Source organism: Echinops telfairi, unplaced genomic scaffold, assembly GCF_000313985.2.
Source record: "Echinops telfairi isolate 266 unplaced genomic scaffold, ASM31398v2 ScPeMD7_2291;HRSCAF=2852, whole genome shotgun sequence".
Classification (NCBI taxonomy): Eukaryota; Metazoa; Chordata; class Mammalia; order Afrosoricida; family Tenrecidae; genus Echinops; species Echinops telfairi.
The window spans coordinates 13481744-13500449 of record NW_022106189.1 but is presented as its reverse complement, the minus strand read 5'-3'; the positions used below and the strand labels follow the sequence as shown (position 1 = coordinate 13500449).

Genomic DNA, 18706 nt, shown 5'->3' with positions numbered 1-18706 from the left:
CCCAAGTGGAAAGCGAGTTTTGAGAATGATGAGGGCAACGAATGTATAAATGTGCTTTACACAATTGATATATGTGTGGCTTGTGATAAGAGTTGTACGAGCCCCAATAAACTGAATCTTTTTAAAAGAGATGTAAGAGCCTCCAATAAAAATATTTTCAAAATAAATAATAAAAAATAAAGTGTGAAAGAGCAAAGACGTCAACTGAGCAAAGCCATATTTTCAATTGCCTCAGATTCATGTATAAACTGGGCAATGAGAAGAAAGACTGCAGAAAAATTGATACATCTGAATTATGGTAGTGGTAAAGAATGTTGAAAATTCCCTGACTGCCAGAAGAATAAACACATTTTCTTTAGAAGACGTATAGACAAAATGCTCCTTAGAAGGGAGTCTGATAAGACTTCATCTCCCATACTTTGGACATGTTATCATAAAGACCAGTCCCTGGAAAAGGTCATCATGCTTTCAAAAGTAAATAGCAAAAAAGAGATGACCTTCAATAAAATGGATTACACTGAGGATGTAAGAATGGGATCAAACATCAAGCAATTTTGAAGATGGCACTAGACGGTTTCATTTTGTTGTACGCAGAGTGTCACTACACGTCAGAACCAACATGACGGCACTTAAGAACCACAGCAACACGCCTTTGCAGTGGAAGGCAACAACAGACGTGTTAGAAACAACCGTAGGTCAGTTCTTCAGCTGTATCTACACCAGGAAGCCATCTCCCAAGCCACAGTCTCCTCGCTCATAAAATGAGCAAAGTAGAAGTTCCTGTCCCATATCCTGTTGTGACATTGAAAGAAGACACCTCCATGTGAATTTGTGAGAATTCAATGGAATAGCTCACATGAGGAGTAGGGTAAATGATTCACAAAAGATTGGCAGTAGGGCAGCACCCAGAGGCATTTCCGAAGAAAGACCAAGGAACCTACTTCTCTGTCACACATGGGGTTGCCATGAGTCACAATTACCATAAAGCAGAGCCTATGTGATTGCAATTTCCGTAGTCCCTTGCCCAATTATATAAATATGTAAATACCCAATTATAGAGTAATGGGGGGAGGGTCACATAGTGGCTCTATAGTTGTCTGTCAATTTATTGTATTGCTGTGGTAGTGGAAGCCATGTAACTAGTATTTCTAATGTCAGCAGGGTCATCCAAAATGAACAGGTTTCAGTGGAGCTCCCAGACTAAGAATAGACTACAAAGAAGGAATCAGCTGTCCGCTTCAGAAGAGGAAGTCGCTGAAAACCTTATGCCTGGAATCGAAACACTTTCAGAAATAGAAGGCCTAGTGAATGGAAGCAGGAAACTGTTCGAGATCGTGCCACAGGATGGGCCCCTGGAGTCGGAAGGCACTGGAAATATGACTGAGCAAGAGCAACTTTCCCCAAGTACCGTCGACCATGGTGGCGTGAATGAGGTAAAGCCTGGGGGAACAAAGCTTTCTCAATTTACTGGTGGGGTACAACTCAAAACGAGAAGAAACAGCTGCAATGATTTATGAATAATCAAATGATTAATCATTAATATGGATGTGTGAAGTATGAATCTAGGAAAATTGGTAATTGCCAAAAACATATTGAATGCTTGCAGCTAGATGTCCTTGGGATTGGTGAGCTGAAATGGACTAGTATTGGCCACGGTGAATTTAACAATCACATGGTCTACTATGCTCAGAATGACAAAGATTTTTCAAAAGATTTCAAGATCTATACCAGAGTAGAATACTGTTAGTGATAGAAAATATCCATATTTCCCTAAGGAAGAACAATTAATACTAAAAAACATCATTGTCAAAAAGGACATTTAAAAGTCTATACTGAAGGCAACAAATGTACAAATGTGCTTGACACAATGTATGTATGGATGGATCGTGATAAGAGTTGTACGAGGCCCCAATAAAATGATTAAATAATTTTTTAAAAACCCAACATTTTCATTAAGTTATATAACCATGGTCATTTAAAGTTTTGTTGTGTAAAGGGAAAAGTTCATGAAGTCTTTTAACCAAAACGAAATCACTGAATTAAACTCAGCTATTGCTGAATTAAAAAAGAAAAAAAGTCTATATTAAAGTACAATGTGATAGGCATTATATCTAGCCACATTCAAGTAAATTCAATCAATACAACTATTTTTTTTTTCAATACAACTATTATTAAAATTTATGCACCAGCAAGAAAACCTAGTAATGAGGAAATTAAACAATTCTACAAAAGTCTGTCTGAAATTGATTAAGCATGCCATCAAGATGCATTAATTATCATGGACAATTGGCATGCAAAAGTTGGAAATGTAGAACAAGGAACAGAGGTTGGAAAATATGGAGTATATGGAGTTTTATTGGTTGAACTGAAACTGGAGACCAAATAATAGAAGTTTACAAGACCAAGGACTTGATAACGGGGAACACTTTCTTCAACAATCCATACTGACTGTTCTCAAGGGCTTCTCCAGAGAGAAGCAACAGATGTCAAATTGACTACATCTGTGTGAAGAGACAATTGAGATGCTCAATATCAGCAGCTAAAATTGGGTCAGGGACTGACTGTGCGACTGATTGTGCAATAGACCATCAATTGCTCATATGTCAGTTCAGATTGAAGCAGAAGAATAATCAAACAAGTCCAAGAGAGCCAAAATATGACCTTTAATACAAGCCACCTGAATTTCTAGAACATCTCAAGTACAGATTGACACACTGAACACTGATGACAGAAGAGTGGACAAACTGTGAGAGGGCATCAAGAATACCATTCATGAAAAAAAGGAAAAGGTCATTAAAAAGACAATGAATAAAAAATGAAAGTGGATGTCAGAAGAAACTATGAAATTTGCTCTTAATTGTAGAGTAGCTAAGGCACATAGAAGCAATGATGATGTCAAAGAGCTGAAGAGCAAATTTCAAAGGGAAGCTCAAGAAGACAAAGTAAAATATCATATTGAAATGTGCAAAGACCTATAGTTAGAAAACCAAAACGAAAGAACACACTCATCTGAAAACGAGAGAATTCAAGAAAAAACATTCAAACCTCGAGTTGCAATCTTCAAAGATTCTAATGGCAAAATAGTGAGTGATGGAGGAGCATCAAAAGAAGATGGAAAGAATATCAGAGTCACTGTGCCAAAAAGAACCAGTCAACATTCCACCACTTCCAGAGGGAACATAGGAGGAACAATGAATGGTACTGAAGGAAGACATTCAAGCTGTAATGAAAGCATTAGCCACTAAACGAGGCTCTAGGAACTGATGGGGTGCCAATTGAACATTTCAATAAGCTGATGAAGCACTGGAAGCACTTACTGGTCGATGGCAGGAAATTTGGAAGACAGCTGCTTGGCCAACTGACTGGAAGAGGTCCATGTCTGTACCAATTCCAAAGAAAGGTGACCCAATAGAATGCTCAAATTCTAGAACAATATCATTAATATCACATGCAAGTAAAATATTGCTGACCATCATCTAATAATGGTTGCAGCAACACATTGACAGGAAGCTGTAAGAGCTTCAGGCCAGATTCAGAAGAGGACATGGAACAAGGGATGTCATTGATGATGTCACATGGATCTTGGCTGAATGGCAGAAGGAATGTTTACTTGTGTTTTATATCAAGTCTTTTGACTGTGTGGGTTTTAACACACGATAAGCCTTTAAAAAAATGGGAATTCCAGAACACCTCATTGTGCCCCTGTGGAACTTGTACACAAATCAACAGGCAGTTGAGCAAACAGAACAAGGGAATACTGCATGGTTTAAAATCAGGAAATGTGTGTTGTAGCCTCTTCTCACCATACTTAATCAATGTGTATGCAGAGCAAATCATCACAGAAGCTGGCTTATATGAAGAAGAACTTAGCATCAGGATTGGAGGCCTATTAACAGCTCATAATATGTAGATGAAACAACCTTGTTTGTTCAAAATGAGGAGTGCTCGCTGATGAAGATCGAGGATTGCAGTCTTCAGTAAGAATTACAACTCAGTATAAAGAAAACCCAAATCCCAGAACTGGACCAATAGGTCACATCATGATAGATGAAGAAATGGTTGAAGTTGCCAAAGATGTTATAATGCTTGCAGCACCATCAATTCTCATGGAAGCAACAGTCGAGATAATAAACTATGTCTTGAAAAAGGTAAATCTGCTACACAAGACCGCTTTTGAGTTTTGAAAAGCAGGAAGATTACTTTAAGGACTAACATACGTCTGACACAAGCCAGGGTGTTTTTGATCATCCCACATACATTTGAATGTTGCATATTGAATGATGAAGACCGAAGGAGAGTTGCTGTGTTTGAATTGTGGTTCTGGATTGAATATTGAAAGTCACATGGACTGTTAAAAGGACACCCAAATTTGTCTTGGAAGCAGTAGAGCAGAATGCTCCTCAGAGGCAAGAATGTCCAGGCTTCATCTCATGTACATGTGTCAGAAGAGATCAGTCCTTGGGGAAGGACATCATGCTTGGGAAGGTAGAGGCACAGAGAAACAGGAAGGTCCACAAGGAGATGGACTGACACGGTGGCTGCCACAATGTGCTCAAGCAGAGGAACAATTGTGAGAATGACACAAGAAGGTGCACCGCTTCCTTCTGTTGTGTACAAGGTTGCTGTGAATCAGAACTGATTCGGTTGAATGGCACCTAGCAACATGGGGCACAAGGATCCCTGCTGGTGTAGTGGTTACGCATTGGATTACTAACTGCAAGGTTAGCATTTCTAATCTACCAGCTGCTCAGTTGGTGAAAGACAAGGCTTTCTGTTCTTTAAAGAGTTACAGTCTTGGAAACACACAGAGGCGGTTCTATAGAGTCATTTTGAATTGCAATTGACTGATGGCAGTGGATTTGATAGGTCACATATCCCATACTTGGTCAACCCCCCCGGACTGAAGCTGTGGCTGAGACCTAGGTAATGCCAATGAGGAGGAGAACCCAATTGTCCCTCTCCTTGAGTTTGCCATTGCCCTGAGATTCTAGTTCCTGAGTTCCTGCCACAGATATGTGACAACAAACGTAATCCAAGGACCCCCCTAACTGGCATTCATGCTCCAAACAGGATACCGTTGTCTACTACTGAGGGGGGTCCCACTTACTTAGCAGTCCCACTTAGGATACATTTATAGTGTGATAACCCTTAGTAGTTTCAGGAGAAAAGGTGGAGGCAGGGGGTGTTCTATACCTTGAACTTGCCATCCCTTTTCTTCTGTGTAGTGAGTGGCCACTTCTCTAAAGAGTCACTTCTGATTCCTTCAAGGACAGGACACTGTGTGATCTTTCCAATTCCGAGGGGCTGCTCTGTCTCCGCATGGAAGCCCCTCTCATGTTTGGAATAAATTACAAGGCTCTTCTCAGTGGTGGGGGCTTTATTGTTCTCGCAGGACATCTCCCTTTGTCAAAAAAATAATAACTTGCTGTAAGTAGTACTTTTTTAGGTTTACTATGCAGACAGACTAATTGTATCTTTTAATCTGGGTCAAACTGTTCTTGCTTATTACAAATTGGCTCTGGATCCTAAAAAGAGAGAGAAAAAAAATGTGAGGAACATTTGCAAATAATTTAGAGGAAGAATTACCTTCAGACAAACATTATGTCATGTTTGGGAGAAATGCTTACCCATAGTCCTCAGCCCAGCGTGCTCTGGTTGATCCAGCTGAAGGTTGGGGTGCGGGAGGGGAGGCAGACAATCTCCCCCTTAGAGATCTTGGCTGGCCACCAAGTCTTAAAACAGAGGAGACCCCACTCATATAATAAGGCACAGAATAAGGGACATTAGGCTGGATAATGGCCCCAAAGATATCAAACCCTAATGCCTAGGAGCTGTCCATTTTACCTATGGTTTTTGAAAGAAAAACCATAGCAGAATTAATTAAGGACTTTTTCCTAGCTTATTCCAGAACGGTCTATGTGCAAGCACATGTGTCCTTGTAAGAGAGACACAGAGGATGATTTAACACGGACAAATGAGATAGCAACATGACAATTGAGGGAAAGATTTCAGTGTTGCTACCACAAACCAGTGAATGCTGGCAGCCACCAGAAGTTGTAAGAGGCCAAAGTCAAAGGATTCTTGAACCTCCAAAGGAAGTGCTGCCCTGCTGCACCTTGATTTTGGCCCAGTGAAACTGATTTCTCACTTCTGGTTTCCAGCACGGCGAGGCAGTACTTTGCTGTTGTTTTTAGCAGCCAGATGTGTGGAAATTGGTTACAGCAGCTACTGTCTATACAAGAAGACTCCTGCCAGTGTTGGCAATGCTCAGAGGCCCTTCCTCTGATGAAAAATCCCTAGAATGAAATACCCCGGGCCCGGCAGATATTTTATGCTGCTCGGTACTTATTTGTTGTATGAATTAATGAAACTATTTCAGAATGATGGCACCGAGGGCACAATAGAGTTCTGTCTATCTTCTTAGTAAGAGGGAAAGTTAGACAAGAAAGCGAATACGACAGAGGGACTCTTCCATCAGGATTAAGTTTAATTACATGTAAGAGAAAGTGGGGTTGTTGCAGGTGCTTTTGGGGTGCTTCTGACTCATCTCAGCCCTTTGTATAACAGAAGGAAGTACTGCCCGATCCCGTGCCATCCAGCCCCTGTGTCAGTTCATCTCCTTGGCAGTCTTCGTCTTTTTTTGCAGAATTTCTACATCTACCTCCGAGACTGAAAGTAATAGGAAATCCTGAGATGGGATGTCCAAGGTTAGCGTAATGTTTCATGATTATCAGAAACCAAGTTTGTTTCTTTGCTTCACCAAACGTAAGACTAATGTCGATTGTTAACATTGTCTTAAAGCCCTAAAAGGCTGCTAAGGTACCAATTGTTGCATCCACATTCCAAGCAATAAGAGGGAATAAAAGGGTAAAATAGCATGCTACCCAGACAAAGTCAGCCAATATTAGGCTGTCCAATAACCTCCACCCAATAAAGTCTCTTTGTATCTCCTTGGCCATGCCTCCTAGGAAATGTAGTGTTTTTTAACTAGACACATTGCAAAGCAAATAACGGCATGATCTGTCGGTAAGGAAAAAAGAGAAAATAGATATTGGAGAGGCAACCAACAGCCTCAGTTTCAGCGGAATACAAGACACAGTACTTGATTTATTTTACTCTACTTGTGGAGCATGTATTTAAGACACGCTGGCCTCCTGGGATTGGGCACTGGACAGGAAAGGAATGGGTACATGTGAAGATAATGAGACATGTTCCTCACATCCAAGGCACTCAACTTCAAGTTGGCAGCACAAGCTAAGAGGTTGAGTACGCGAAAGTGGACAGCACACAGCCCAGATATGGGCAGTACTGTAAATGCTGCAGGTGTTGAGAGAGACTCTTTTTTCCTCTGGAGGTGGCTGGGGATCCAGACAGTATCCAGAATAAGCCAAACTTTGAAGGGTGCATATAATTTTACCGAGCATGGAAAAGTGTTCTGCATGAAAGAATGGCTCAGGCAAAAGCATGGAAGTTGGTGGCAGTGTGATGACTAGCCTGACATGAGAGCAGAAATAAGTACTGGAACAATGGGACAAAACTCAGAAAACCTGTACCTGGCTCCTCACGGCCTGACCCTACTTGTTTTCCAGCTTCATAGCCTATCACCTACTTTGGCCAGCCATGCTGATCTTCTGTCTGTATCCCCAATGAGTCTTCGTCTTCCCACCGGTGTCTGGCACTTCTTCCACTCCACGTTGCACCTGGCTGACCCCTTTTCATCCTCTCCAGCTCAGATCAATCTTTGTGAAGACTTGTGGCATCATGCTACCCAAAGAATGTCATCCATGTTATTCACAGTCAGTGCACCTTACTTACTGCTTTACTGCGTGACTTTTATTTAGTTTGAGATTATACTTGCACTTGTGAGAGTTTGTCTCCCTTGAGTTCTAAGAGGTCAGAGTCAAGTCTATTTTGTCTACCTCTTGGCAGGCCTTGGCATATAGTAGGCATCCAATAACATGTTATTGGATTGATAAATGTGTGCAAGTATATCTGTATATGTGCATGCAAGTGTATATGAGTGTGTATGAATTCATGTGTGTGAATGAGTATTTGTGAATATGTGTATAAGTATGTATATAAGTATGCGTGTACATGTGTGTATATTTTAGAGTATATATATGTGTGTGTGTGAGTACATGTGTGTATGCTAAAGTTTGATAGGAACTAATGTGCAACAAAGATTAAAAATATCAAATTAATTAAGTGTGCTCTTGTATATTTTAATTCTAGAAGTTAATTGACTATTGGCAATTAGCCTAGTGCCTTTGTCAGCGACTTTAGAAATGGAAAATATTTGATGAGCCATAATTTACTAATTTGAAACAAAAAACATGAAATTCAAACACATTTATGAACTGCAAACATCACTTAGCAAAGTTCTAGAACCAAATACGGCTTTTCACTTCTCCCTTCGACGTTTCGCTTTGGGAACAGCATAGAAAGAAGTTATGGAATTATAAGCCATCAATCTGTAGTCACTCTCAGTCAGCGCACCCTGGTGCTTGGGATTCTCCACAGCTGAAATTACTCAATCAGGCCAAGAGTCTTTAGATAATAAAAACCCACTTCCAATGAGTCAATTCTGACTCATGGAGTAGCTGTAGGGCAGGGTTCCTGAACTGTAACTCTTTACGGGAGTACAAGGCCTGGTTGCTGGTTTGGAACTGCTGACCTTGCGATAAACAGACTAACACATAACCACTACGCCACAAGGCTCCTCCTGGCTAATACAAACAGTTAACATGCCAGAAGGCTGGAGGTAGGAATCAATCCAGAGGAACCTTGAAAGAAGAATCTGATGCTCTACTTCTGAGAATTCAGCCATTACAGACCCTCAGGAGCACAAGTAGACTGACACATGAGTTGGAATCCACTGTAGGGCAACTGATTTTATTTTTTTAATCCTAACTAGGTCAAGGATTGCTCTGGACCATGTAGAAGACAAGTTTTCTGAGCAAATGAGCCACAGTCTTGAAACTTTAAAGGAACAAATTATCTAAAAAGAAATCTATACAAACAATATGTTCATTTTGCTATTCATTACAGCAGTGAGATCCTAGGAATCTTCACTATGTGAATGCTGATGGCTTAATTAGAATGTTAGTCTGTCTTTAACAATAGCACAACTGCCTTTCTATTTGACTAGAATGAAAGATAGGAAAAAAGAGTGAGAAGGGGGTTTGTAACTGCCATTTCCCCAGAGCTTAGTGTGCCAGTGGTTGTTCTAAATGCTTTATAGACTCTATCTCTCCATTTTTCAACTATCCTCTGAAAGAAGTTTTATTATTTCCATTTTACAGATGAGCACATTGGGATTCAAAGAAGCAGAAGCAGCTGTCCAAAGTTGCCAATTCCAAACCACTGTGGAATTCAATTCACGTCTAACTGGAAATGCATGCTCTCCCCCATCAAGTAGACCATGCCATTCCAAAGGCTTTGGCTCCGAACTTCATGCAAGTGAGAAGAGTTAATGCTCTGAGAGAGACAGCATGAGCAACTAACTTTAAAACATTTTCAAAGCCATGCAAATCATAATAAACCCCTAATTTTCCAATTAGGTAAGTTAGAAAACGTTTTAAAATCATGAGAACTTAATCATGGTGAGGTGGTAGAGCACTAGGAATTTCCCACTCTTATCTCCCCTTCCCACTTGCCCCCCAGGTGCAATGATACAAGCATTGTTATTATTAGTTCCCTCTGTGTCAGCCATGACTCTTGGTGGCCCACTGTACAATGAAAGGAAATATTTTCTCAGTGTTCATAACTCTGCTTGATAGCTGAACTGAAAATTCTACTTGAAAAAATATGCAGTGGCTGAGAATCACAAGTTGTGTCCTGCCATGGACATAAATGAGTGAAGCTTCAGTCTAAGCACCGCTCTCACTCGGACAACATATAGTGCTTGTGTTAGTGCATTAAAACATCCGTCATTGTGCTTTGTGTGTGTGTGTGTGCTTTGTTTATGTAAATTATCATAACCGTGGATCCAAAGAAAATTAATGATCCCAGTAGTCAAGCTAAAAGGAAAATTGTGAGAAACAAGATACAGTTAAAGAAAGAAATTGCTGTGAAATTTGAATTAGGTCCCCACTTATCTGTCTGATGGCTGAATACAACATGGCTATGTCAACATTATCAACATTTTTGAAAAAGAAAAAAAAGTAGTTAAAGTGGTTAATATAGTGAAAGGTGTGAAATAATTAAACACAAAGCAAAGAACCGAGACAATCGAAGGTGTTGAGAAGTCACTGTAAATTTGGATAAATCAAAAGGACCAGATGGCCATAGTGCATCCAAGACAGTGATACGCAAGAAGACTGAAAACCACAGAGTGAATTTATAAGTGTAATTTTAGGGCCTCAGAATCAAGTATTTGGTTTTCCAGTATTTTCTACAAGAAAAATAAGAACTCAAATGTCTTGGTGTTTGAACTCGAATTTGGAACACATTGAGATCCACAATTGAGGTATCACTGTACACACACACACAAAAAAAAAACAGTTGTAGAGGCAGGCAAGTTCCACGTCTGTGGGTCAGATGTCAGTCTATAAGTTTCTCCTGACTCATGTAGCCATAGAGATCGGTGAATCCAAGTCAACAGGTAAGATGCCAGGCTTCTGGCTACAGAGGGGAATGGGTCCAAGGTCCAAGTTGGTGACAACTCCCAGGATTGGCAGGAAATTTAGCAGGCTGCAGGCTCAAGTCTAAAAAACCAGTAGTCAGATGATGAGGCAGATGCAGGATCCAGACCTAGCGAAAAAGTAAGCAAGCTTTTCCACACATTCACGTTTACTAGGAGTGGCCACACCCCCTGATTGTTTCATTATATTAGATTTCATCCTGGGGGGATCACTATATCTTAACTGCTAAGTTATTGAGCGTCCTGAGCCATCCAAGTATTCTTAGAGCCAGGCCTATCACTGGTCCTATACCATCCCCATAGAAGGTGCTGGTGTGACCATTGTGATCTATACAGTTTTCATGGGCTGATTTTCAACTAAACCATCAAACCTTTCTTCTTAGTCCATGTTGTCGGTCTGGAAGGTCAACTAAAACCTATCCAGCATCAGGGTAATTATCAAATCTCTGTTGGCAGACAGATGTTTGCTGCACTTCAGGTACAATGGCCAGGAATTGAACAGGGTCTCCAACGTGGAAAGTGGGAATTTGACCAGTGAACTACTACTGCCTTGGTGCATTTATAAATTGATAAAACCATTCCAGGGTACAATTTGGTAACATCTAGAAAATTTGACAGTGCATATATTGGATGAGCTATCATTTTCTCACTCGCCTATATGTCCTAAAGAAATTTGTTTTTTTGCTTAAGAAGACATGTACAAGAAAATTCATTAATGTGCTGTTTTGGTTTGGGGTTTTTTTGGGGGGCGGGCAGGCGGGGAGGAAACAAGTTAAATGTCTACCAACATGGGGATGAATAGATTTAACAATATGAATGGAAAATTTACTTATGATTCTATGGAACACTGGATAGCAATTAAGTTGAACTGGAACCCAAGATTCTAGGCAATTGCCCAAACTATCCAAACAATGTGGAGAAAACAAACATGAACCTGCTGAGACTACCAACAGTGTTGTCACTTTTTTTTTTAACTTCAAAAGCATATGGATACAATGTATGTATAAAAATGTAGTAAAATTATTTTTTGAAACCATCTGGAGAAATTCAAAATAGTGGTTACAACTGGGAGAAAAGACATAAAAGATCATGAGAAGAATAAATAGTAAGTTTTGCTTGTATTTATAATGCTCTTTGTTTTATTTGGTCTTTTTGACTGCTGAGTGCTCTGATATTTAACTTTCCATAATTTTTCTTTTTTAACTCTGTGAAAACTTTGTTTTGTTGTTGCTTTTGCATATGTGAGATATTTGAGCATAATATAATTGAAGCAGAGAAGGAAAAGTGTTTTGGTTTCTATAATAAATGCCACTGGGGAATGGTAGAGTGGGAGATGGTCTGACTGTCTGGAAATCTAGGGCAAGCTTCTGATCTCCCATTGGCGGGTGGTCTGGCAGCCACACAGCTGCTCATGGCAATGTGAGGACACAGGCGGTGGGTCAGACCACCCAGAGACCCTCCTATTGCCTGCTGATACTCAGCATCTGGTCCCTGGGAAGCTGAGTTTCCTCCAGGTGAAGGATGAATGCGCTCTGTCTCTGTCACCTGCATGGAAAAGGAAGTGTCACAGAGAGACAAATTAGATCATCTATTATCAAGAAGGCAAAAGATAGACTGAGGAGGCACCTGCAGCTCACCAGATGGTCTATCAATTATCATAGTCTTAGGGAAAGTGGGCTTGACCTCCTCTTCTCTGGGCTACCCCACCCTACCCCCAGTCCAGCCTCTCTAGGGAGGAATGAGACAAGACACGATGCCTTGGCCAGCACCCTCAAATGTAGCTCAATGATAGGGGGCACCACAGTCATCCATTGTTTATTCATCCTATACTATAGAAACACCCAGGAAGAGGGGTTGTTCCTTCAGAAGATGTGCATGCATAGTCCAGTCATGAAGCATGATGAATAGCTCTCCTAGGAAGAGCAGCCCATACCTACAGCTACCATCACCATCAGCTCATCATCAGGATATAATATAGCAAATTGATCAATTGTATGGTTGTATATGCTCACTGCCATCAAGTCGGTTACAACTCAGAGACCTTATAGAGCAAAGTAAAATAGCTCCATTGAGTTTCAGCATCTGCAAATCTCTACAGAACCAGTCTGCCTCATCTTTCTGCCATGGACCAACTAGTGAGTTCAATTCTCTAACCCCTGGGTTTTCAAATAAATGCTTAACCCAATGAGACACTAGGGTTCCTCTTGCATACACAGGGCTTGCTCTTGGCTACAAACAGAAAAGTTAGAGTTCAAACCCACCTGCTGTCACTACTGGTCAATGAAGAAGGAAGCGTGGTAAAGAATGATAGTTTTGGTGAAGAATATTGACAGTATTGTGGACAGCCAGAAAAACAAAACAAATGTCTTGGAGAAAGTACAGGCAGAATGTTCCCTAGAAGTGAGAATGGCAAGATTTTGTCTCATGTACTATGGAGGTGTTATCTGGAGCAATCAGTCCCGGGAAAAAGGACATCATGCTTACTAGAGCGTCAGCAAATATATATATATATATAATCAAGAAAATTAGTTGACACAGTGGCTACACCAAGGGACTGAAAGACAACAACCATGAGAATGGCATAGAATTGGGCAGTGTTTCCTTCTATTGTACATGGGGTTACTATGGGTCAACTTGACAGTGACTAACAACAGGGGCACTGTAGAAGAAAAGGTGTGACTGTACAGTTCTTTGAAGATGACAGCCAAGAACATTCTATGGAGAAGTTCTACTGTGAACACATGGGCTCACCAAGAGTTGGAATCAACTCAAGAGCAATGGTTTGGGTTATGACTTTTATTCTGGAAATGAGTTGGTTATTTGCAGTAAGTTGTGCTCATACTTATTAGCACTGAGAAAGATTTGGTGAGATGAGCAGAAAAGACATGGGATCCTAACATATTTGTGAAATGAACTCTAAGAAGTCAGCTAAGCATTTCACTTGCATTTTTTTTTAATTTACATTCACAACATCATTAACAAGAAAAGCACAATTCGTGTTATAGCAGAGGAGTCTGGGCCAGGGAGATATAGGTAAACAACATCGAGCCCTGCCAGGTGGACTCCCATAAATGTGTCCACAGGCCCTACAGACCAAGATGGGCACAGTCTTTATATCATATTCCTTCCCTATGTCCCAGAACCTTTGTGGGTAAAGGCTGCGCACTAGAAGGGCACCACAGAATCTGTCTCTGACGTGAAAAATCCAGAGGCTAATTATTAATAGGAGAAGCCAAAACAGGAGGGCTTCAGGCCACCTTTTCAGGCAAGGGAATGGATCTGAATCTTTAAAATCTGAATGACATGGAATAAAAACCAGAGCAGGAAGTGGGAGACTCAGAAGAGGCATAGCGAGTCCTTTCAGGAGCCTGATACAGGACAGTGGACTTTTGCCAGGACTGTGGAGAGTGACATCCATTCAAATCAGCAATAGCCCCCCTCTTTGAGCGGGGGCATCGTTCTGTCCACCTCTGACGATGGGGAGCTCTGCTTGCTATGCAGCATGCATGCTACTCTCATTTTCTAAGATGGAGATTAAGTTACTAGCAGGGCTTCATTGTACAATTGTTTGGGTTGAGGTGGCTCCATTCCGATTCACCGCCATTTACAAATGTGGGCCTGTTCCGCTTGCGCTTTCTTGGCCATGACAGAACTGAGAAGAACCAGTTCCGAGCCCTGCAGGAAAGTTGTCCCACCATCCTCAGATCTGAAAAATCTCGAGACCTTGTGAATCGTTTGTTGCAGGAATGCCCACTATTAAAACAAACAAACAAACCTCAAAGTCTAGCAAAATCGAACCCTCTTCCCACAGAAGGAAATCCAGTCCCTCCAATTCCCAGTGACTCCTACTTGCTGGATCTACAAAGAAATATCAAAAAGTGCTTCCCGTAGCCCTACCCCCACACACTCATAGCTAGTGCCTTCCCAATCCCAGGGGGGCAGCTCACCATCGGATCGGTGAACCCTGTGTTCTCTGCGGGGATGTTCATTGTCTGTGAGTCTAAGGGGGCATGAAATGTGAGTGGGTGTTTTATAAAGCACCCTAACGTAAGTCTGATGCCCGTACAGATTTGGTTTATATGACCATCATAAACTTTAGAAGGTTTGAGGGGCAGTATTGGAAGCACTAAATCTCAGAAGAGGAAAGGAGTGGTGGTGGTGGACGGAGAGAGAATAGTTTTGCAAGGAGAGGAAAGAGGAATTCCATGGAATTGCCACCTCCTGATCTGTGTGTTCTGCTAGACCCTGGGCTATTAGCTTGCTATTGGGCCACCTAGGGGAAGACTTTCCCTTTAGGATTTCGAAAGCTAAGGATCGATTTCAGTTCGACTATATACTGTCAGCCATCCACAGCTAGTCTCAACTGCCACGTCCACTGTCCCTGGGAAAACCGCACCTTCCTAATTCGAGGGAAGGAGCCAGCTTTTAGAGAAGTGCACTGAGTTTAAGCACAATAGAATTATGCTTTTTTCATCAGGATCTTCCACCTGCTTCACATCCCTGCTGGCGCTCCTTTCAGCTCCCTTGCACTCCCTAAATCTTGACATATTAGAGGCTTCGCACTCACTCATGATATTATGTTTTCTCTTTATAGCTAAAATTAAAGCAAATTTAAAGCATTGCTCTAAATGCAAGCAAAGAGCCCTAGAAAATATTACCATGATATCCAATATTGGCACATGCTATCTTCTCCCAAGTTGGGTCCCATAGCACTAATTAACTAGCTCTGTGGAAGGAGGATGTAGAGATCCTGGGGGTGTTGGAGCAACAGCAATCTAGCTGAGAGGAATTACTAAGAAGCAGAAGGGTGAGCATGATGGTGGGGCAGGAGGAAGGTAAAAGGAAACAGAGGAAAGAGCTAAGAAGCGAAGCTATGGATAGAAGACATAGGTGTGTACATATATAAATGCATTCATTCATAAAAATAGAGGTATTGGCCTATTTTATGTATTTATATGACAATACACTGAAGTAGTAGATGGACTTCGGGCCTCTACTCAAGGCCTCCCTCCATGCAAGAACACTTTGTTCTAACAACCTGGCATTCTGTGATGCTCACCCTTCTGGCATGATCACTGAAGACAAATTGGTGCATAAGAAAATCGCTGAAGACAAATGGGTGCATAAGAAAATGTAGTGAAGAAAACTGAAGGTGCCTGGCTATCCAAATATAAAGCATCTGGGGTCTTGAAGACTTGAAGTGAAACAAGTGGCCATCTAGCCGAGAAGCAACAACTCCACATAGAAGAAGCACATCAGCCTGTGCAATCATGAGATGTAACCAGGACCAAGTAACAGGCATCGGAAGACCCAAAACAAGCAACCAAACAAACAAACCAACCAAAAAAACATATTGTTGAGAATAAGGGGAGTCAGAGCAGAGACCCAAAACCCATCTGTAGAAAATAGGACATCCCCTCACAGAAGGGTCACAAGGAAGGGAGGGGTCAATCAGCTTGCACTATAGCAGTGCTGAAACACACAATATTCTTCTGGTTCCTTGAGGGCTCCTCACCCCCCACTATCATGACCCCAGTGCTGCCTTTCACTTCAGGCTAGACTGGAGCATGTGCACAGGTACAGGTAAGAGATAAGAGCTCACGCCACAGAGAATCCAGAAATAGAAGTGGGAATTGTGATACCAGGAGGGAAGGGGGAAGAGGGGAGTAAGGGGGAACTGATCCCAATGATCAACACATAAACACACACACACACACACACACACACACACACACCAAGGGGATGAACAACAAAAACTGTGGGGGAAGAGAGACAGCGGTCAGTATAAGATATGAAAATAATAATAATTTGTAATTTACCAAGGGGTCATGAGGGTGGGAGGGAAAAAAGAGGAGCTGATACCAAGGGCTCAAATAGAAAGTAAATGTTTAGAAAATAATGATGGCAACATATGTACAAATATGCTTGACACAATTGACATAGGGATTATTATAAGAGCTGTAAGAGCCCCTAATAAAATAATCTTTTAATAAAATATTTTTAATTGGCTCTTTGGATAGCAGCCATCAGTCACTGGTGGACTCTATGTGATTTTCTTGAATCGTCACCCCAAACAGTGTAAACACAGAATTTTCTGGAATCCCAAATGGACAAAAGCATTCATGTCAGGCACTGTCCCACAGCTCATGGAATAGCCTGGAATTTACAAGATCTGAGCTGTGCTTTTGAGCAGGTGCAGATAGGTGAGGACGGGCAGAGTTGAGGAAATGTGTCACAATTGGAAAGAAAGTGGCAGCGTGTGCCTCGTGGGACTCCAGGTCCCCAGATCCTCTCGAGCAGTGTCTAATCAAGAGGTGGCCCAGAGGAAGAATACAGCGAAAAATACCCTCCCAATTATAGTAGTAGTGATTTGCCTTCGGTGAACACTGCTGGGTTAGGATGGAATATCTAAAGAAGGAAAAACAGTCACATATACATATTTACCTAACATCAAGGAGACTAATAGGTCTTTAACTGTCAACCTATGGAGAATCCTGACCCAGCCAAATTGACCCAAAACCAAACTATCCCAACTACCAGCAAACCCAAACAGCATGAAGGTAGAAAGTAGGTATGGGGAGTCGTTCACATGACTGAAGAGTTCCAGGGTAGTGCAATAGCTAACTTCCTCTGCTACTAACCAGAGTTAGGTTCAAGTGCACCCAGTGGTGCCTAGTGGTAGCTAGTGGTCTGTGAAGCATTAGCCTTTTAAAGGCTATGAAGTTCTACAGAATTTTCGAAAGCATTTGCTAAATCTTTGTGGCCCTTGCCCAAGATGTGCTTCTACAAGAACTCATTCTGTTTTGAAGGAGCTTTGGGGCAGTGAATTAAGCACTGGACTATTAATGGAAAGCTTTTCCATTGGAACACGTCAGCCACTCTGAGGAGAAAGCGGAAGCAGTCTGCAGAGCCTTGGAAAGCCTATGAAACAGTTCTGTTCTTTCCTATAAGTTGGCTATTTTAAATATAATGATTCGAGTGGGACTGCTATCTTGGGCCAAAATCTCTACCTATGTCATAATTACTTTCTGGTGGATTAGAAAAGGCCCCCTCTGAGAGAACATGGTCTTTACTCCCATGTTTACTTGATAAGCCAATGGCACCTTCTGATGATAGAATGGCACTCCATTCCCAGTGGATGCTGCCGCAGCCAAGGTGCAGGGGGCTTCCAAGCAAAAAGGCCTGCTTCAGAGAAAGTGCTGTGTTTTAGCAATGGTTCATATTTATGGTAAGTTTTATGAGGGTAGGGATTGTTTCTGTCTAATTCACCGTCACCTCGCAGACTGACTGGTGCACAGTGGGTACTCATTTGGGGAGCAGACTAATCAAACCAAGCACACGGTCATGGAGTGGATGCCAACACACGACAACCCTACACAGAGTTTCCAAGGTTGTAAATCATATGGGAGCAGACAGGCTCTTCTTTTTCCCACAGAGCCCTCGTGGGTTTGAATCACTCAAATGGAAGTCCACCATCCAGTACTTACCTGACAGCACCAGCAGAGTGGTTAGTTCGATGAGTGATCCAGAGCCAGCTGTAGTGGAAGGAAATGGTGAGGAGGAAGACGAGGGAACTATGATACTGGCAGAACGTACAAGTCAGGATTTTGCTTTCTAAGATCTAGAATGAAAGCACTATTTTTCCCACGATGGCTGTTGACTTTATATCCTAAGAAGACAAGAAATAACCTCATAGAGTCTATGCAGACTCATAGGACATTATGGTGTGTGTGTGTGTCTGTCTGAGCGGAAGATGAGAAGGCAATCTCCAAATATGATATACTATATGATTCTATTTATGTAGCATTTTTGAAATCACAAAAGTGTAGAGATGGATTCATGTGGTCTTGTCCATGAAACTGTCTTGCTTCTCTGGCAATTATCTCCCTCCACCAGATCCCTTAATGCTTGGCTTTCGGCAGTGTCTATCTCATTCCTCTCCAGGCTGTGGCCTAGCCCAGAGCCTGACCTCAGAGTACCTGTTGCTGCTCAGTCAAATCATGTTGCTGAGTAGAACTGGGCCCTGGGGTTTTCTTGGCTGTTGCCTTTATGGAAGCTGATTGC

The 18706-nt window shown here is 41.7% G+C and overlaps 1 pseudogene; it reads left to right on the top strand.

Moving 5' to 3' along the window:
- Nucleotides 1–619: 619 nt before the first annotated feature.
- LOC101638375 overlaps nt 620–18706 on the top strand; it is a 34865-nt pseudogene continuing 16778 nt past the window's right edge.